Source organism: Oryzias melastigma, linkage group LG14, assembly GCF_002922805.2.
Source record: "Oryzias melastigma strain HK-1 linkage group LG14, ASM292280v2, whole genome shotgun sequence".
Taxonomy (NCBI): domain Eukaryota; kingdom Metazoa; phylum Chordata; class Actinopteri; order Beloniformes; family Adrianichthyidae; genus Oryzias; species Oryzias melastigma.
In genome coordinates, this window is record NC_050525.1 from 7775425 (window position 1) to 7781612 (window position 6188).

Consider the following 6188-nt stretch of genomic DNA (forward strand, 5'->3'; position numbering starts at 1 on the left):
CACATTTTCCACCCACTTTTAAACCATGTAGGGCCCACTAGGGTATTAAGACTTAATTAAGAAGAAAAAAATAAAGGGTGGAAGAAAAGTCAGTCCACATACTGAAGAATATAGCAGTGGCCTACTCCTTAGAACCTGCTCTGGCCCTACATTTATTTACAAAGGCTTTCTTGAGCTTGGCCTCCTCAATTTGATCCCAACCAGGTAGTGGCACATCTCAGGACGTAAGCTGCAAGACAAGAACATTAAGATCCAGTATGAGTAAATTGACAATAGATGACACAAAACAAATATAACACTTAAAGCTAGAAGCATATTATAGTTTTATTAGAGCGGCTGCATAATGGTACCATGAGATTCGAATTCCATGTCATCTGACATCAAAATGATATTTTTTGATATCCCTTAAACGGGCACAATTCAGTTAAGGGGACTTATTACACTGTGACCTCTACAACAGTTAAAAGAATTAAAATTCAGCATGTTACTTCTTTGGGCAGTAAATATTTGACAAATACGGTTGACATCTGATATTAATCATTCTGTACCCCGATTCTACATGCTTATTTCCAGAATTCTAGCATACAAAATCTAATTTTGAGAATAACTTGCTTAGGATTGCGTTGTCTTTTTTACGGTCAAGGATCAGCTTTCCTTCCTTTCCAGAGGGATTACTGCCAGGGCGACCAAAAAGGACCGCATTTTGACACTCTTCAACACTGAAGAAGTGATCAAAAAGTGCATGAAACAGACTCATGCAATTTGGTTTTGATGCATGGTTCATGGCAGCAAGGCGGAATGATGATATAAGAACACCACATCCAGGAAAGAGCTCCTGCTGGCCTGATGGAGAAGATGGGCTGTCATGGTGTCTCTCTCCAATGAGGTTGAAAAGACTCTGAAGCTCTCTGACCTGGTCTGGATCTGAAAGAGAGAAATGGTAGAAACAACACAAGGGTGAGAAAATCCCAAGGTACTCTTTGAAATGGTTACACCACTGTAGTGGAGGGCAATGTTTTTATGATGCAATCCCAATCAAAAGTTTAAGAAATGGTCAAAAGACAAATTTTGCATGGTTGACTCTTGACAAGGTTAAAAGTAGGCCTGCACAAGCGAGAATGTTTCTTTTTACATGTTGTCAAGGGCTGTGAATGTCAGGGTAGCTCACTATACAATGTGATTCACAATCCATGACTCATTATACTGATAATATCTCAATATGGTAAACATTGCAATAATCAATATTACCCAGACCACTGAGTCCCCACCTAAGCCAGTGTGGGCAAACATAGATGGGGCCACCATGGAACCTTCGGACAAACCCGCCTGGGGCCCACCAATTCAGCCCAAAGGGAAACCATACAAGGCCCATATTAAAATGTTCGCTGGGTTATTTCTTTCATCGGCACATCCGGTCTTTAAGTTAAATGTTTTACATTTTTGCAACAACATGTTGTAAACCAAATAATATTTATGATTCTTATCTTTCTTTGTCTGTGTGGCTGAAAAAAACTTTGCAGCTTTAAGAGCCAACAGACACTTCTCTCCTGCTCATCGTTGTCTTCAGTACTTTCCCGTTGTTTCCCCTGCAATGGGCTTCTGATGCCGTCTGGACCAGGAGACTTGCTTTGGTTAATTCTTCCCACCTGTCTCCTCACCTGGTAGGTCGTTACAGTCACAGAGGTGGGGGTTGGCTTCAGTCTGATCCAGTGTTGAGAGGGGGTGGGTGTAGAGCAGGGGTGTCAAACTCAAGTCCTCGAGGGCCGACGTCCTACTGGTTTTCCAGAAATCCTGCCTCATCTGCTGCTGATTACCTGGATCAGGTGTGTTTGGCCAATAAGGAGCTTCAAAGGCAGGTTGGTTGGAAAACATGTAGGACACCGGCCCTTGAGGCCTGGAGTTCGACACCTGTGGTGTAGAGTAAGGTGTGGTGGTTTGCCAGCCAGCACTGCTGCTTACGTCACGGAGTTAACCTTCTGCTCATTCAAATAAACCACAAGATGCTCGAGTAAACTTCTGTTGAACTCTTCCAAAAAGACCAGTTCCTAAAGAGAAGCAAATTGTTAACTTTAGATGCTACACACCATTTGTCTAAACGAATGCTCTTTTCACAGACAAACCCCACATGAGTTTAAGACAAACTTTTTTTAATGCTGTGTGAACCTTCGGCGGTAGGCACATATTCATTCACGCCTGTAGAACAGTCAATTGAACCTTATAATTAAATCCTAAAGAGGGAGGAGTGGAAAAACCCTCGGGCTTTTCTACTCATTTTACATTGTAGTAACAAAGGCCAAATCTCACGAGGGCACTTCAGAGTACTAGTGAAGTTTTCAAAAGAAGCAAAATAAGAATAAACTTCAGCTTCCCAAAAGGCAGGCATGAGACAGATTTCCTTATATCAAGTGAACTAGTGGGAAAGCTGGGGAAAGGAGGGTTTGTACTGTCATCTGTGCAGGAATGCAAGCTTGAAAGAATTGATGCATCTGGGGGGTTTGTGCCTTACATCTGCAGATGGGCGAGCTGGATTTTGAGTCATCTCTCATCCCGTGACCCAACGCTGTCTGGACAGAGTGGATCATATCAAGGGAGGGTGCAGTCTGTCATTTCTGTAGAGTTCCCCAACATGATATACTTTAGAAGTGGCTCGCTGATAAATTTGTCTGCTAGCTCCGTTAGCACCAGTCAACACAGCGACGTTTTAAACATATAGGTTTTTTTTCGTCAAACTCCTATTTCGTTTAAAGATTTTTCATCCACAGTCATTTTTATAATTCCTGTGTCATCTGGTGCTCCAAAGGAGTAGGTCAGTCTCTCTTTTGCTACGACTATTGTGCTCCCACTGAAATCAAACTCCACGCATTTCCTAATTTTCCACATGGAAAGCATTTTAAGTGTCACTGCCATCCATTTTTCATATTGGGACATGGCTGGCTGACTGCTCAATTCGTTCTCTAATGGTGGAAGTATTCAAAGTTGCCATATCTCTTCACCTCTCCTCACAACCGCAAAATCTAAATGGCTTCTGGAAAATGCTTTGAGCAGCAGGTCTACTCTGTGCTAACTCTGAGTGGATTCTCACCACAACATATCTCCAAGCCAACCTACGAAGGAAGCTCATTTTGGTAGCTTGTATTTGGGTTCTCGTTCTTTCGGTAATGACGCGGGGCTCAGAACCATAGTTGAGTATTGGAACTATTCAAACAGGAAATTGAAAGCTTTGCTTTCTGGCTCAGCTCTCTCTTCACCAAAATGGGCCGATACATTAACATTGTCAGGAGCCAGAGTTCTGTCTCCCCCTCTGGCCACTGATGGGAGCTTTCTCAAGAATACTGAATATACTAAATCTCCCAGCTGCCCCAGTGCACACTTCCCATATGCTACTCAGCTGACTCTCATCTCACAATTGTCCACCTATTACTTAGGCATTGCACAGAGCCTTGCTCTGTGTGAAGTATTGTTTGTGCCACCCTGCCAGCATTACTGAGCGTTTCTGGACCCGATCTTCTGTTTCTGATCCTGCTTATTTTCAGATTGCCTGCCGCCTGCCCTGACCCTCTCCTGGACTCTGACATCTGTAGTCTCTTCTTGGGTGATCCCATGCTCGTGATTAACCTGTTCCCTTTCTGACCCTGATTTAGCTTTGTGGAAGTTTTAGCTGTCCTTTTTCCTGTCTAAACTAATAAACCTGCTGCAAGTGGAACTAGCTGTCTGCCCATTTGTGACAGGAGGATTGTTGAGGCACTCGCTGTTATGCCATCTGTCTGTTTTCAATGCATGTGAGGAGCTATTGACATGAACTAAATTTATTTTCGGGCAGTGAAAGGAATACTTGGAAGATCTTTTTAATCCTGCTGGAACGCCTCTTCTTGTGGAAGCAGAAGCTGAGGACTTTGGGGTGGGGTTATCCATCCTCCAAGCTGAAGTCACCAAAGAAGTCAAAGAACTCCTAGAGCACCAGGCTGAAGGTCTCCTAATAGAACTCCAAATTTGATAATTGATCTTTCCCAAAGGTGTTATAGTTTCAAGGCCGAGACTCGTGACTTGACTCGGGCATTAACATCAGTGACTCGTGTCTTGACTCAGACTTTAGCCCTCTGACTCAGAAAGACTTGCCATTTCCCCCAAAATCCAGATTAAAAAGTATTTTGACAAAGCCCGGTCTCTTATCTCTCTGTGTGTGCGTTTGTGTGTGGGCATTTTCGGCACAGTATCCAATCTTGATCGCTAATATTATTACCTTATGGTACAAATTATGAGGTTGTCTACAACAACCAGTTTGTTGAAATCCGGGCTTGAATCTTGTCCATTTTATTTTCCAGTGACTGGACATTAGCAGAAAGTACAATCGGGAGGGTTAATCTTCCATTTCTAGCTAGGCGCCAAAGCCTTCGGGCCGGTCCTTCCCGCCTGCTGCGTCCCCGCGTTGGCCTGTTGTTTTCCGGAGGGACCCTGTCAGAGGCCGGCCTAGCGGCCGGTCCGAGTTGCCTTTTATCTCAGGGAAGATTTCCAGCACATCCGGGTTGAGAAATCCGTAGTTGCTGCGTTCTCTCAGTTTGAACCCTTCCGCTCTCCTAGGCTTGTTTACATTAAAAGTGGGGTCATCTGGACCCCACAAGACGGTGCGCTGAACTTCTTTTTTTCTTTTTTTTTTCCTCTGTCAATGATTGTCGGTCTACACTGGTGTCCAATGACAGGCATGAAGTCTTGTCCACTATGCCCACCTTCATCATGGAAGGGCTAACACCTCAATGTAATGGTGGGGTCATTAGACCCCATAAGAGAGCACAAGGGTTAACAGGATCGTTCGATCATACATGAATTTATCAGTCAGAGCCTTAACTAAGCATAAGATGGTTAGCAAGAGAGGAGAAAGGTAAATAAAGAAGTGCACTCCGAGAAATCATCAACCAGTAAGTTCCGCCAGCTAATTGGCTAATTGTTAGCTGCAGTTACACAAAACTACGGTAAACTCTGTTAACATTAAAATGTGTGCTTGTGTAGGCAGCTCTGTGTAACCACTGACTGGTCACAGGTGATATTGACAATACCTACAGCAGGTAACAATTTGGAGTTGAGTTTTGCCTAGGGCTCCTCTTTACCTAAGACCAGCACTCTGAGCCTCCATACATTTAACATTCTTTCTTTGTACAATATGTTTATAAAAAGATGCTAATATGAAACACAGTCAGTAATTGGTAAAGATTTTGAGTTCAAATGTTTGTAAATCTGACTCTGAAAGAGTCAGTACCCCCATCAACTACAAATTTAAATTCAAATCACTGGTCTGTAGTCGGGGGATCTAATATCCAGACCCAGTTCCCTGCCATCTCCACATTACTACAGTTCCAAACATGGTTAACTGGGTTTCTGTTATAGAGAATCATTTATTAACATCATTTTGGCTTTTTGAAGAGTGGATGCATGAGCTCAGAAGCAATCTACCTAATGTGTTTGTGAAATATTGATAAATAAATACAGTTATTAAAAGCAGAAATCATACGTGAATATAATATTACTGTCATTGAAAAGGACTTGAAACATTCAATGACTTGGAGATGACTTGAGGCTGGGTGAATCTTGACTTATGATTTGGCTTGGAATTGAATGCTGTTGACTTGTGACTTGGTCCCACCTGTGGTTATAACCCCACAGCCTACCTGACTGTTGTTGCTGACCATGTCCATCCCTAGTTTCCCCATCTTCTGATGTTAATTCCACCATGTCATAAAGCTGGAATCATCTCAGACTGGTTTCTTGAACATGACAATGACCTCTACAGTCGCCAGATCTCAACCCAACAGAGCACCTCTGGGATGTGGTGGAACGGGAAATTTGTATCATGGATGTTCAGCTGACAAATCTGCGGCGACTGTGTAGCTATCATGTCAACATGGACCAAAGTAGGTTAATCTGTAGGTTAAAAATGAAGTTCAGTTATCACAATCAATTTAAATTTAGAATGGAAAAGCCACTTGAAAAATCTAGAACAATGGGATGCACTCAGATGTTCCAGCTGCAAACCACACACCTGATTGAATATCCCCAAGCATGAAGACATGAACTCACACATCCAAACACACACAAATAGAAAGTTGATAAAAGCAAAAACTCCAAAAATCATTTTAGGAGTGAAAAAAAAGGTTACATGAGGAAGTCATATTTCACAATAAAATAGAGGATGAAAC